The sequence below is a fragment of the Lontra canadensis genome, unplaced genomic scaffold (genome assembly GCF_010015895.1).
Source record: "Lontra canadensis isolate GAN:19392208 unplaced genomic scaffold, GSC_riverotter_1.0 scaffold31, whole genome shotgun sequence".
Classification (NCBI taxonomy): Eukaryota; Metazoa; Chordata; class Mammalia; order Carnivora; family Mustelidae; genus Lontra; species Lontra canadensis.
Genome location: NW_022631025.1, coordinates 7052616 through 7069082, shown reverse-complemented (window position 1 = coordinate 7069082; position 16467 = coordinate 7052616).

Sequence of the window (16467 nt, the reverse complement as noted above, 5' to 3'; positions counted from 1 at the left end):
CCCTGCTGAGGTCCAGCAAGGCAACACTCTGCCTCCTCATGTCAGCTTTCCTGCCGTAAACAGGTGTCCTTTGCTTTATCGATTTAGTGCCACACTTTTCACATTTTTGTGCTTTTGGTTGGTGATTTCCCTGTTTAAAATGTCCCTCCAGCATAGTGCTGACATGCTGTGCAGTGTCCTAAACTGTGAGGGTACGACGTGCCTTACAGAGAAAACGTGTGTGTGAATTCCGGGCAGGAGTTACAGTGCTGTTGGCTGTGAGCTCAGTGTTAAAGAATCAACAAACTAAAGAGAGTCTTTAAACAGAAATTAAAAGAAAAGCAGGTTATGTGTGGATCAACTGATAAAAAGGTTTGGACCCAAGGCTTGCAGGAACCCAAACCTATATTTCCCGTAAGAGCAATGGCTCAGTAATTCAGGTTCATAGGCTGCTTTTATGGAATATAACTACTGAGAGTAATGAGAATTTACTGTGTCTATTTGATTAATTGCTTATTCATGTCACTCTTAACTCATGGATATTATTTTCTGGATTATAATCTAATATTATCCTCATCTATTTTGGTGCTCAAATTTGGTCACTGGGATAGTAACTTTATAGTGGAAAAGTGCATTGATCATCCTGACCAGGTGGCCAGGACCAGCATCACCAACAACAATACACACTGACATCACGCGTGCTTTGACCTGATGCACCGAGAAGGATGAGGAACCATTTCTGTGCTGTTCTTGATGGGGTGCGTGACTTCTGTCCAGTCATAAGATTCCAGACGGGCTTGAAAGGAGCAGCGTGGAGTAAACGACATTAATCTGTATTCGTTGGGGCCGTCAAGCTTACAAAAGTCAAGGAAAGACTGAGGAAACTGTTGCAGAGTACAGGAGAGCAGAGAGAAATGGCAGCTAAATGCAATATGGAATCCAGCTCCTGTCCTAGCGAAGGGACGGGAGTTGGAAATTTCCAAGTGAAGTTCAAATGGCGCCTTTAGTTCATAGCACTATACCAGTGTTAATTTCCTGGTTATGATAACTATATTACAGTATATAAAATGTTAATAATAAGGCATACCAGGACAGGGACATATAGAAATTCTCTGTACTATTCTTGCAATTTTTCTGTAACTCTAAAAGCAATTCAAAATTGTGACCACCGAATGGTCTGGCATAGCCCTGGTTGCAGAAGTTGTGGGAAAGGGGAGGCAGCACCATTGTAAATACTATGGATGTTGGGAAGTGTTCATTCTTCCAGGCTTTTCTAAATCCAAAACCTTTGGGGAACAGAGAATAAATAAACGTCTTCTACTTTAAGTTATTGTAGAAGCTTTGGCTGTGCCCAGGCAGGGGACTTCCCTTTCAGCTGTTGGCTTTGGACAAACCATAAACTCAGTTTTCTCTTCCACAAAAGGAAGAGGCTGGAATGAATAATCTTACTTTCTATCTCATATATGTTACAGCATAACATCTACTGTCCTAAATTAACCTTGTTATTAGCACTTAAAATCAGGTAGTGCAAAAATACCCTTTAGGATGCTTATTTATTCTGCTTTCTTAATAATAGGTAGTAGTGCTGACATTTCATAAGAAATCCAGGAATCGAATGACAGTAGTTTTTAGGAATTCTGCAGCACTGCCCCCTGAAGCTCACTTAGAAAATAGATACTTGACAGGCTCACAAACAATATAGATACATCTAAAGAATCAGGACTGTGCAGCCCTTTAAAATGTGTAAGTCTCTCACCATTATGAGGAAAAGCAGATTTATAAAATGTGCACATGTATAATGACTTCAGATAACATTTTCCACACAAACATTTTTAGATGGAGATGAGGTAGAACTCCTAATTATACTCTGGTACAGTATTATTTCAGAGGACATAAATCACTGATAGAAGAAAAATGCACCTTCTATGCTGATAAAATACCACAGAACAGCCGAATTTCATATGCATTGAATCCACCCTCTACGATGAGGGAAATCATAATTCTGTCAGATGCTAAGTCGGCTGGGAACTTCAACTTCTGCCTGTTTCACGGTTAATACCACTGGGGAAATACCAGGAGAGCGAAATGAGAGAGAAAGCCATGAGTTTGGTATCCATGGTGCTGGTCACTCTGCCAGAGGGACTGAAGGAGTGAGTGGAGAGGTTGAACGTGAATCCTCTGCGGGTTAAGGAAATGAGCTCCTTTTTTCCTTTCCTCACCTGATAAATTCATCAGTTGGTTCAGAACAGTAAGAAATGAGGAAAATGACAAGGGAGTTCAGTTCACTGCACTTTGTATGGGTAATATTCCTCACCCCATTTTATAGAAGGCAAAATGGGTACTCGGTTAAGAAATTAAAATGTATGTATTTTGAACCATCATTAATACACATTTAATTACTTTTTGAAAGAAAATTCACCAGGTTTTTACAAGTCGATCCTTTGATCACTCATATATATATATATATATTTTTTTTAAGAGAAAGAGAGCACAGGTGAGCAGGGGAGGGGAGAGGGGAGGGGTAGAGGGAGGGAGAGAGACGACCTTAAGCAGGCTCCACGCTCAGTACAGAGCCTGATGTGGGGCTTGATCTCACCACCCTGAGATCATGACCTAAGTCAAAATCAAGAGCTGGATGCTTTGGGGCGCCTGGATGGCTCAGTGGGTTAAGCCTCTGCCTTCAGCTCAGTCATGATCCCAAGGTCCTGGGATCGAGCCCTGCATTGGGCTCTCTGCTCAGCGGGGAGCCTGCTTCCCCCCACCCCCCGTCTGCCTCTCTGCCTAATTGTGATCTCTGTCAAATAAATAAATAAAATCTTTAAAAAAAAAAAAAAAGAGTTGGATGCTTAACCGACTGACCCAGGCACCCCAATCAATTCAATGTAAATAATGAGCTCTAATATCAACAAAGCAGAACAGTAACCAGAATAGCATCACTATCATGCTGTTAATTAGCACTAATATCACAGCATTAATATCACACCATTAATATCCTGGGCTGCCATCAGCTTGTTTTCTTCCTCATTCTCTGGGCCCTATTTCCTCATCTTTAATATGAGAACAATGTAAATCATGCTGCATAGAGCTGTTGTGAAGATTAAATGAAATAAAATACACAAAATGTTTAGCGCAGTACCTAGCACGAAGTAAGGACTTCATAAACACAGACTACGATGAAGACATCAAAGAAACACCGCAGAGTAGGAAGTGTTTACCCTGCGTGGTAGGATTGAGGGTGATTATCTTTTCCTTTCTCAGTATTCTTTGTTTTGCTAGATTTCCTAAAATGGACACGTATTCTATAATCAAGAAACAGGTTGTTTTAAAAAACAAAGTGAGAACTATAAATTCGCATCTATATTCCTTCACGTCCTTCTTTCTTTTCCATAACTGGTTATCTAGTGATTTCTGACCTGGGAAGAAAGGAGGGGTATGGACAACTCAGATTCACTTGATCCGAGTTACGCTGGGCTCGCGAGGAGTCTTTGAGAACGGAAATGAAAAATGATCCGAGCACAGGGGAAAGTGGGGAGCATAGGAGGGAGACCTCCAGGTAGTGGCAGAACTTGGAGAGAGAGACACAGGAGAAAAGAACTGAGAGAAGAGGCATGGCTGAAGCTCTCATAGACCAGGGAGGTTGCCAAGAAAGCATGAGAAGAAAGGACCGGATATTGAGTGTGGAGCGTGACGTCAGGGGCTCGCCATGGCAATTTTTTAAATCGATTCAACATCTGAAAAAGAACCTATAATTAGAGTTTACTGTGGTGAATGGCTCTTGCCACGCCACTCGGTTACCGTTCTCAATGGTTCTTTTCCAGTCCTGCCCACAAGTTCATCATTATCTCTACCTCATTGAGAAAAGTTGTGAAGAGACTTCTGACAGCAATAAGGATCCACACAACCAACGGATTCGATAAGAGACTTTCTGTTCCCACTTCCTACTCTTAATTAAAGAGCTACTATTCTTGGTGTTACCTATACAACTGCAAAACTCACACTCCATGGAAAGAATGGCCAAGAACCTCACATAAGCCCCCAGGGGACACTACACAGTAACCTCCACAATGCCTTCCTCTCTTAGATGGTGAACGTTTTAAACAAAATATGATGCTACCTACCTACCTACTGCTCATCACTGGAGTGCATGCTCGGGGGGGGAGGGGGGACCACTAAGGTATTTATTCCTATGCAACCACACGTCACACCACCACTCAATCTTCTTGAGGAGTCAGTTACCACCATGGTGAAAGGTACATCCTATGGCCATGGGATAAAGTCAGATTGGCAGAATTGCTGGGGATGGGCTCCATGGCTTGGTTTCATTTACTCCAGGAACCAGATGGCTGCACATCCAGTCAGGGGAGAGTCGGGGGAGATAGATGTGAGGGATGAGATATGTGGAGGGCCACGAACAGAACCACAAACGCAATTTAGTTCCACCGACTTCTATTTTCATGAATGGCTACAGACTATTTACCGGTAAATTACAAAGTGAATCATTAAGGGTTATTCAATGTGTTATTAGTAAACTACACTTAGTGTATCGCCAGAGTTTACTAAGGATTTATTCTATATCCTCCTACCATGGCTTTGTGCCCAGCAATGCCTGCCAATGTTCAAAAGCTTCCACTGGGCAGGCCCCACATAGAAACTGAATTCCTGTAAATTTTTAGAAAGGATATTTAGGGAGGAGCCTCCCCACTATAGATCAGAGTTGGTCAGGTTTTTAATTACTGTTAATTTTCCTTTTTTAATGATTAATTGCTCTTAGTTTAGCATCTTCATTATGAATTGAGTTGGTTGTGGACTGCTCAGTAAACAACTAGAGTATGAGAGTTTACTTTAGTCCAGACCCAGTGCTAAGACGTTTATAGACTCACTTATTGCCTTTAATACCCCTTTGAGGCAGGAATATTCTTGTCCTCACTTTACAATGAGGAACTTCACTTTACAATGAGGAACCTCAAGAACTTACACAGAGGGGCTAGAAAACTTGCCTGAGGTCACACTGCATATTTAGAAATTTGAACTCAACGATCTTTAGATTGAGGGTCAGCTAACCTTTTCCCAGAAAGGGCCAGATGGTAAATATTTTAGGCTTCATCAGCCATTTTCTACTCCACGGTGCTACTGGAGCCTGAAAGCAGCCATGGATGCTAAGTCAACAAAGAGGCATGGCTGTGTCCCAATAAAACTTTATTTACAAAAATGGGCATCACGCACAATTTGGTTTATGGGCTGTAGTTAACGGACTCTCGCTTTAGAACCCTCGCTGTTAACCTCTGTGTCATTAACATTTACCCTCTTAACTTCTAGTGGAGCACGTATGCAGATTAGGAGACCAAAACATTCTAACAGCTCTATGGGACATGAAGGCATCGCAATTCAGGTACTTATCACCTGTGTCCTTACCGACAAAGATGTAAAATATATGTCTGTACAGCAGTATACTCATTATTTTTGTTTTTTAATTTGCAACATAGGATCAAAGTGAGAATAAAATTGATTATTTAACTCATATTGCAATACTCTACAATGTAAAATCTATACATAAGCTTGTCAATTGATTTTAAAGTACGTATACAGTCCACATATTTGGGGCGCCATTGCTTTATATAATCTAGTTGGACTACATGAAGTAGGGCAGCCAAGAGATCTTTGATGTTACCTAGGACAGCTATAGTCCAAAAAACTTTTTTTTTTTTTAAAGGTTATATCTATTAGACAGAGATCACAAGTAGGGAGAGAGGCAGGCAGAGAGAGAGGGGGAAGCAGGCTCCCTGCTGAGCAGAGAGCCCGATGAGGGGCTCGATCCCAGGACCCTGAGATCATGACCCAAGCCAAAGGCAGAGGCTTAAACCGCTGAGCCACCCAGGCGCCCCCAAAAAACTTTCGAGAGGGTCCCACTCTATAGGACCAAGGGAAGCTTCTGAGGCCCCATTATGTCTGGAAAGAGATCTCAAATGGCAGCAGTAAGGAATGAAGACATTTTATCATTTTCAGCAAGTCTCACACAATGGTTCCTGTTATAAACTGAACTGTGTTTCTCCAAAATTCATACGTTGAAGCCTCAACTCCCCATGTGACTGCATTTGGAGATAGAACCTGTATGCACTACATCAAAAACTAATGATGTACTATATGGTGACTAACATAACATTGAAAAAAAAAAAAAAGAAACTTTACACATTAAATAAGGTTACATGAGGTCATAATGGTGGGGTCCTGATCTGACAGGCCTGATGTGCTTATAAGAAGAGCAAGAGAGACCAGAGCTGTTCTCTCTCTCTTTCTCAGTGCACACACACAGAAGAGACCATGTGAGGACACGGCAAGAAGACAGCCATCTGCAACCAGAAAGAAGGACCTTACCAGAAACCACCCCTACTGGCCAAGGACTTCTAGCCTCCAGAATGTGAGAAAATAAATGTGTGTGGTTTAAGCCAGTCTGGGGTATTTTGTTATGGCAGCCTGAGCTGACTCATACAGTTCCCAATGGTAGAATTTAAAACATTTTATGAACTTCAACAAGACATTAGCTGTATATTCATTATCTCTTGATTGAGATTATAAATACATATATACCCACAAATAAATGGATATGATGACTTCAGTAATACCCCTATGTTACTATTCATAACAGTATGTAAATATCTTTGGGGGAAATATATTTTGTCTTGTTTTGTTTTTAACATGTCAAACACTTTACAACAGTAACTCCCTGTTGGCCACCGTGGCATCCTTGGTCTTCTGGAAGAAAATCATCTATTTATAATCCCTTTTAAGCCTGGCTAAATTTGCACTACCCTTGGTTTGGTCCCTTTCCTCCAGCTGCCCCATGACTGAGGGTGTGGCACACATGGAATAAAATATACCAGATACAGTTTAAGAAAATGATTTAATTGCAAGAATCCAAGAGCCAGGACAGATTTAAGGCCAGGGAAGGGTCATGGCAGCAGTGGGACTGAATGCTGACCTTCTGCCCTGTAACTAATCACACATCAGTCTTATTTGCCTAAGACTGAAAGCTTAGTGGGAAGAACCAACATCTTCAACTTAAAATTCTTTTTTATCCCAGGGCGCCTGGGTGGCTCAGTCATAATGCATCTGCCTTCAGCTCGGGTCATGATCCTGGGGTCCTGGATCAAGCCCGACAGGCACCTGCTCAGTGGAAGCCTGCTTCTCCCTCTCCCACTCCCCCTGCTTGTGTTCCCTCTCTTGTTGTGTCTTTCTGTCAAATAAATAAATAAAATCTTTAAAAATTAATAAATAAGTATTAAAAAATAGAATTCTTTCTATATCTCTTATGAAATTTATCATTGTAAGGACATAACTGATATTGTTGAAAAAGGGGTCTAGACGGGGGGTTTCAACCCTGGCTCATCATCTAAGACTATGGGCACCTAACCCCACTCTGAGCATCTCTGAGGGGTAGACTCTGAGAAATCATGATGTCACTACACTCCCTGCACCCCGCTACCAGCGGTCTGGTCCAGCTATCTTGACTCCATTTCTCAGATTTGCATTTGACCATTGTACCCAGTGAATATAACCAATGGCCTCCATTAATGGTCACCAAAACCCTTGCCCTTTGCCTTGTGACTCTGTAGCACCCTGCCACTCTGAGATCACCCAAGTGTCACTTTTTGACCAACAGAATTTTAGCAAATTTGATGTAAGCAGAGGCTTAGAAAAGTGTTTGCTTACATGTTTCCCCTTCTTCCCTCAGTCTCTGCCACTGCAAGGAGGACATCCTAGGCTAGTCTGCTGGCATGATAAGAGAGGCACATGGAATGAAGCCAAGTCATTCCAGACAATGCTAGGCTAGACCATCTAGGTCACCCAGTGATCTGCAGACTTTGGAGAAATAACAAATGGTTATTATTTTAAGCCCCCTAAGGACCAGGCTGGTATGTTCTACAACACGGCCAACTGATACCAGGGGGACGGAGCATCTAAACAGAAGGCTAATACTGATAGTGTCAGAGACCCTGGCAGAACTTTTCAATTTACATTCTACAGGATGGTAGTGAAAAGAAAAGAGGGATTTTCCAAGGTCAGATGTCTGAGAAATGCTAGATAAAAGTTCAGATTAGCTGGTTTCTTTGCTGCAGAAGCCTTTAATATGAGGCATGGAAAATCTTGTAAGCAGCGTTTCCAAAGTTATTTGAGCATGGAAACTTCTCTGTCCCTCGCCCCCATGCTGAGCATCACACAAAATGACTATCCCATAAAACATATTTTAGACATTTAAGGCAACTTGGTCTTCATCTTGCTTCCATGATGTTCCAGAGGGGAGAACAGCACTTAAAGCATGAGAGTTACACAGACAGACTTCACAGAGACTCCATGAAGTCAAGCAAAGACTTGTCAACTTTAAGGGTCATTTGAAGACGGACTCACCTGCTTGGAAAGCAATGGCTCTAAACCCCAAGTCATCCAAAGAGAGAGAAACATGAGGTTTTGAGACTTTTTTGTGTGTGACAGCTAGTTACTTCCATTGATATTCTTATTCAATAACATGATGAAAAACTGAGATTACCTCTTTCTGTATAAAGTAGTATAATGGTAAATTTTATGTGTCAATTTGGCTGGTTATGGTACCCAGTTGTTTGGTCAAACACTAGCCTAAACATTGCTATGAAGGTATTTTGCAGATGTGATTGATATTTACAATCAGCAGACTTTAAGTAAAGCAGATGTGTCTCCACCCTGTGGTCTCAGCCAGAGTCCTTCTCTCTCTCTCTCTCTCCTTACACACTCAGACACACATGTGCACACACACACTCTTGGTCTGTTTCTCCGTAAATACAAGTAGATATCAAACATCCTTTGTATTTTATCACTATCCTAGATTAAAAATATCCCCAAGACCTACTCTTGCTGCATCCTAATACTTGTCCTGGGCAGATCAAAATGCTACATTTCCCATTTGTTCCTCTGAGGACTCTTCTCGGCAGTCAGCTGAGAGGAGAGCTTAGTTGCATTATGCAGTGATAGTCTGGAGGTGACATTTCTAAAATTCTTTTTAAGAGGGGCTGATTTTATGAATCACCTTGGTGGCATAGTAATTTTGTAGCTGTGTAATGTCTGTGAGGAACTCACAGTCCCTTCTGAGCCATAGTGACCCAACTTGGCAGGGTCCCAGCCCCTATTTATGGCCTGAAATATGGGGAAGAGGTCACAGGAGGTGGTTCTCTCTTGTGGAATTGAGTCAGACAGATGATAACACTCCAGGGTCAGGGTTAACGTGAAGTTTGATTTACTGCATCATCTTCTCTGAATGATTTCCTGGGAGCGTAAATGAATGACTACAAATCCTGTGTTGATATCCAATATTTAATCATTTAGGAAAAAAACGAAACAAACCAAAACCCAAAAACCAAGTAAACAAAAACAAGAAGAGACTGGAGAAGGCTGGTAAGAAAGACGACTTTAGAGTAGAAGTAAGTAAGGAAAAGACCATGTATAGTCCAGTGGCTGTGGGAATTCAGAGCTGGAACTAGCAACTTCCTAGGTCAGATGACCTATTCATGTACTTGTCCAAAGACTTCTCGCACTGTAGCAATGGCCATCCAGAACGAGTTCCTTGAGGACAGATTCTTGTACCCAACATTCTTGCATTTCCTGTACCTGGGTCAATGCCTGGTACATAGCAGGAACTTAGAGAATGTTCACTGAGCGAAAGCACTAGTAGAGACATACAAAGCACTTAGCATCCTCATAACTCAAGTACCCAGTCAGTATTCTTTCTAGACTCTAACCATTGAACTTAGCAAGCCCATGACACAGCGCCCGAGAGTATTTCTTTCTAAACTTGTCCTGACATATACGTGCAGCTTTTGAGTTTTTAACTCATCTTTAGGACTGGGGTCTTCTAATTACATATGCGTATCTAGTATTTCACTAAGGTCGCCATCACGAAGCACCATGGGAGTGGGGGTGGGGACGGGGAATGTTTAAACAATAGAAACACATTTCCTCACCATCCTGGTGGCTAGGAAGCTGACCAAGATCAAAATGTCAACGGGGTAGATTTCTACTGAGGCTTCTTTCTGGCTTGTCTGTTCTCCCTGGGCCTTCACATGGTCTCCCTTCCATGCCTGCCTGTGCTCTAATTTCCCTTTTTAATGATGACACCAATCATATTGGATTAGGGCCCAGCCCAATGACCTCATTTAACTTAATTACCTTTTTAAAGGTCCTATCCCTAAATATAGTAATGTTCTGAGATATTGGGGGTTAAGACTTCAACATACGATTGGGGGGGACACAAATATATATATGTACACACACATAACATACATACATAATACACATCCACATATTTTCATTATTTTAATGTCAAGAAGGGAAGGTCTTCACATCTATCTTCAGATCATCTCTCTCATTGTAAACCCTCCCCACCATGTACGAAGGGAGGCGAACTAAGGCTACGCTTTATCTCTGCTCTAACTGGTAATTAAATCACCTTCAGACTAATTCATCGATTTCTTTTTCATTTATCTCAAGTTTTTATTTCTCCTTTCAGAATTCTTGAAAGCTGAAAGACACAGGAACACAAGAGACTAGCTGTGGCCCACTGAGAGGTCACTAGAACCTAAGCCCCTTTGAGAACACACTGTTGTGTCTGTGTGTTGCCAGCATAGAACACATTCCTGGGCATGTAGTAGATGTTCGAAAAATACATGGTTAAAATGATGAATACAGGAAAAAGAACCTCATGCTCGGTTCCTGTTTTCAAGTTCCAGAATCACATTTCCCCCTAAGCAATACTCCCATTATGCTGACTCATGTTGAGCCCATTGTACCCTTACTTTTTTAAAACCACATTTATGTATAACGACTCATTTCCTGGAGTTTAACAGACTCATGTTGGCAGCTGTCTACATTAAAATACAAGCTAAAGTCTTCAGAATTTAACTTACACATAAACAAAAACCAAATGGCATCAACCCACAAGACAGTCAGTGTTGTCCATTTAGACACCAACCCCACTGAGGCAGACACAAGCAGCCATGCATGGTGTCCTCTTGACTTTCCATCGCTGAGGCAGTGTATTCAAGGGGCACACGCCTGCTGGGGTCAGCTTGACTCACGACCTTGCCTTTGCTTTGGCCCACATGGCATCATCAAGAGGAAAAGGGGGACACTTAGCTAATCTGCAGGGCCCTCCTTGTCTAACACTAGCCGGGCATTCAACTGATGGGCCAGTGATCCAGTGGTAAAAATACCCTGTGGCTGAAAATAGAACATCTAACATTCTGTATCTAGGACTGGACTTGTCAATGGCTTTTTGACTTGGACCCCTGAATGAATGACTCTGATCTGTCTTCTGGCTGGAGACCGAGACTCAATGCATTCTAGTTCATTTTATGACCTGGTTATGCATGTAGGATGGGATAAGGAAATCAGTAATAGCCACTAGAACACAAAGACTAATCAGCAAGTTTCCTCCCTGTTAATTCAGAATAGAATGGTCACAGAAAAAGAAAACTAGACTCTATAATTTCCAGACTGAGACTGAAGGGTGCTGACTGGTAGATGTGTGGATGGGCCATGGCTGAGCTCCTTGAGAAATGTCATCATCCTCTCTCAAACCACTGGTAACCTAAAGACTCTGCTCTACCACTGAACACTCACGGCAAGTCCTGGAACGCCGCTGCCCAGCACTCGCTAATACTGTCCCATGGCTCCACATCACTACATGGGGTTCAAAGTAGGATACGATAAACACTGCACCAGGAGTCAGAAAGGCTCACATTCAAAAACTGAGCTCTATAGTGACCACATTCTTTAAGCAACATACCAAGCGTGCCTTTGCAGTCTATTTATGAAATCAGAATACCAGCACCTAACACCTAAGTGTGGTAAGGATCCAATAAGATAAGGAATCATTCTATCATTCAGTCAACGAGTATTTAGTTGGGGCATACTAGGTACCAGGCATCATTGTAGGACCTTAGGATATTCCTATAAACAAACCCTGGTGAGCTTGTATTTTAACGGGGAGGGAGATAGACAAAAAACTAATGCTCACATACACGGGTAGGACAAGGAGAGACAACTAGTAATACAGCTTAGAGGCTTTGATTTCAGATAAGGTGGTCAGGTGGAGCTTCTCCAATGAGAGGACATATGCACAAAGCTCAGAACCAGGTATAGGACTGAGACATGCACATAGCAGAGGGTACAGCAAGTGCAAGAGCCCTGAGGCAGGGATACGCTTGGTGTGTTGGAAGCGGCACACAGAGGCCAGTGTAGGTGAAACAGAATGAGCAAGGGGGAAATGGTAGAAGATAAGGTCAAGAAGGTGGCCCATGTATCAGGTAGGGCCTTGTATCCAGTGAAAGAGCATTTGGATATCGTTCTCTCAGAGGAAGCAGATTTGAGCAGGACGGTGATATGAGTATGTCTGTGTTCTAAGGACCACCCTGGCTGCTGTGTTCAAAGAGACCAGTAGATGAGACTGGAATCAGGGAGACCATGGCAGGGAACTATGGCAGTGTGTAGGCGAAGAAGAACAGAGACCTGGGCTAGAGTGACAGGGGTAGAGGACACGTTTTTCAGGTGGAGCCACTGGGATTGGCTAATAGGTTAGATGTGGATATGAGATAAAGTGTGTGGTATGCGGTATTATTCACGCACGCTGATTGGGAAGTGCTACAGGGAAGTCTCCTCAACAGGAAGAGAGTAAGATTACATCCAGGCATAGACTCTCAGATCAGGGCAGAATGCCTCATAACCAAGATCTGCAGCATCACCTTACCAAGATAATCCAGTATCACTGCCAGCAAGATGAGCCCAGACTTCAGAACTTCTAAATATGGCTAATGAAGGGATGTGTCAACCAAATGGGGGTTTCTCAAAATGAAATCATATATAAAAAGAGAATTAGAGAGTCAGAAGCTACCTGTGTCTTCATAAACATTGTCCAGACAACGGGGAGCCTTTGCCAAAGGATGTAAATTATTATGTTCCCATTGGCCAACAGACGTACTGTAGGGATTGATACAAGGAACTGTGGCCAACTGACTTGGAGTATCCTGGACTTTTGGCCAGATTAGCTTCATTGTGGTGGTGAATGTTGATTGCTTGGTAAGTATGACAGGCAGTAAGAAGGGAACTTTGGCTATTGAGTCCAGGAAATGGCTGCTAACCGGAGAGAAGGCATTAAGACAAAGGGCAGACAAATCAGGAAATTATTGTTCCTTGGCCCTGATGAAAGAATTGTGGTTAGATGTAAGTCCTCTCTTCTACTTAACCCCCGATTTGTACTAGCACCTTTAAATTAAAGGGTAATAAGACTTGTCATGCACAGACACGCTTGGATAAGAAAGCACTATGATAAATTTCTTTGAACCATGGTACAAGGTTGGTGTGAAAGAAAGAGAGCCTGATGGATTGTTTTCAATGACTGAAATAGCAACACTAAATTTTGTTAGCTCTTGCATAATTCAGTTTAAAAGAAAGTGTTCCTCAAAAATGGCATGCCACTGACTGATCCTGGAACACACTTTTTAGAAGGATTTATTAAGATATGGGATCAGGTTTTGGAGAACAAACCATTCCATCTCTATCAAAATACCAATGACACTTTTTACAGACCTAGAACAAAGATTCCTAAACTTGGTATAGAACCACAAAAGATCTGAAATAGCCAAAGCAATCTTGAGAAAGAGAAACAAATCTGGAGGTACTATGCTCCCAGATTTCAAATTATATCACCGAGCTATGGTAATCAAAACTGTATGGTACTGGCACAAAAACAGACACATAGATCAATGGAACAGAATAAAGAGACCAGGGATAAACTCATACTCATACAATTAATGTACGACATAGGAGGCAAGAATGTACAATGAGGAAAAGACAATCTCTTCACCAAATGGTGTTGGGACAATTGGAAAGCCACATACAAAAGAATAAAACAGGACCACCTTCTTAGATCATGTATAAAAATAAACTCAGAAAGAATTAAAGACTTAAATATAAGATCTGAAATAATAAAACTCCTAAAGGAAAATATATTGATATGCTCTTTGACATAGGTCTTGGCAATATTTTTTTGGCTCCCTCCCCTCAGGCAAGGACAAGCAAATATAAATGAATGGGACTATATCAAACTAAAAAACATTTGCATGGTAAAGGAAACCATCAGTGAAATGAAAAGGCAACCTACTGATTGGGAAAAGATATTTGTAAATGACTGACCTGATAAGGGGTTAACATCCAAAATAATAGAGAATTCATACAACTCAATATAAAGAAGAAAAAAATCCAATTAAAAGCTAGGCAGAGGACCTTAATAGACATTTTTTTCCGAAGAAGACACACAGATGGTCAACAGTCACATGAAAAGATCCTCAACATTGCCAATCATCAGGGAAATGAAAATCAAAACCATAATGAGATAACACCTCTATGGGTCAGAATGGCTAGTATCAAAAAGACAAGAAATACCATGCATAGGCGAGGATGTGGAGAGAAGGGAGTCCTCGTGCACTGTTGGTGGGAATGTAAATTGGTGCAGCCCCTCTGGAGAACAGTATAGAGCTTCCTTAGAACAGTTAAAAATACAATTACACTATGATCCAGCAACCGCACTTCTAGGCATTTATCTAAAGAAAACAAAGACACTGATTCGTAACGATACATGCACCCTCATGTTCACTGCAGCGTTATTCACAACAGCCTCGATGTGGAAGTAACCTACGTGTCCATCGATAGACGGATGGATACGTAAGGGGTATGCATATATAACGGAATACTACTCAGCCACGAAAAAGAATGGACTCTTAACCATTTGTGACAACATAGAAAGACCTGGAAGGTAATATGCTAACTGACGTTAAGTCAGACACAGGAAGACGGATACCATATGATTGCACTTATGTGTGGAATCTAAAGAGCAAAACAAATGAACAAATGAAACAAAATGGAAACAGACTCATGGGTACAGAGAACAAACTGATGGACGCTAGAGGGGAGGTGGCTGGACAAAGAAGGTGAAGGGGATTGAGACGTACCATCTTCCAGTCATAAAACTAAAGATGCCATGGGGACGTAAGGTAGAGTACAGGGAAGATAGTCAATGATAACGTAAAACTTTGGTATGGTGACAGACGATCATTAGACGTATGATAGTCATTTCATAATATATAAATATTGAATTTACGTTGTGTACCTGAAATGAACATAATTCCGTATGTCAATCATACGTCAGTGAAAAGCCGTTGCACATAAGTGGGTATTTCATATGACTGACTGCAACCTGTGTACACACCAATATTTAAAATACATTGACAAAAATAATTCTAAAATAGTACTGTACACTCTTTCTCTTAAACAGAATACACTGAAGATCCTTCATCCTTCTTAATGAATCAGACTCATTACTAAGAACATTAGTAATCATGATGCCCCCAGGAGCCACTAACTGCAGAGTGACATGCTCCTGAACTATGGTCTCTCTTAAACTAAAATGCTGAAATAGTTTTGTTTTTTTTTTTTTTTGGATCACTCCCTATCAAAGGGCTTAACTTATATGCTTTGCCTGGCTGCTGTTGGTGTATTAAACTGTAGTGGGTGTATGGATTGAACATTGTCCCTGTACAATTCATATGTTGAAATCCTAACCACCAATGGACTGGTATGTGGAAGTGGGGCCTTTGGGAGATAATGAGGTTTAGATACGGACAGGAGAATGGGCTCTCGTGATGGAATTAGTGTTGTTATAAGACAAGATGCTGGAGAGCTCATGCTCACTCTGATTTCTCTCTCCTTTCCTCTCTTACCCCTCACACACGCACACAGAGGACTGAGAAGATAGGAGGCTGCAAGCCAGGAAGACGGCTCTTAGCAGGAACCAAGTCAACCAGCCTTGATCTTGGACTTCCCAGGCTCCAGAACCATGAGAAACAAATGTCTGTTGTGTAAGCCAACCAGTCAATGGCATTTTGTCACAGCGGCCGAGCTGACTGTGCCACGGGGAGAGCCACATTTCCACTTTGGGTTCATTGCTTCCAATCTGCCAGGAACTGCTTGATCAATTTTTGCTTAAAATAAAAGTTTGAATGTGATCCATGGGTGCTATTTCATTTACTTTGACTGCTCAGGTGTCTTCATTATCTATTTTCAAATTCCCAGTTAAATTTTGGCACTCAGAAGTTCAGTATTTACATTTGTTTCCAAGGCTGCTAATAGCTGAAAATTAGTTTACAAAATTAAAAACAGGCCATGATTTGGCATGTTTTGTTTTTTAATTTAAGGAAAGAAGGGGGGGGAAAGTGTCTAATTGTCCCTCATGCCTGAGTTAGGGGAGATTTTTAAAGCTCTTAAATTCAAAGAGATGAGAATTCCTCTGAGAAACCATGATGAGCTTCTTTCTGAATTTCAGCTTTTCTGGTATAAATGGTTGAAAGATTTGGCAGGGATGAGGGTAGGGTGGGGAGGGTGGAGGGAATAGAAAATGTGTATGCTAGCATT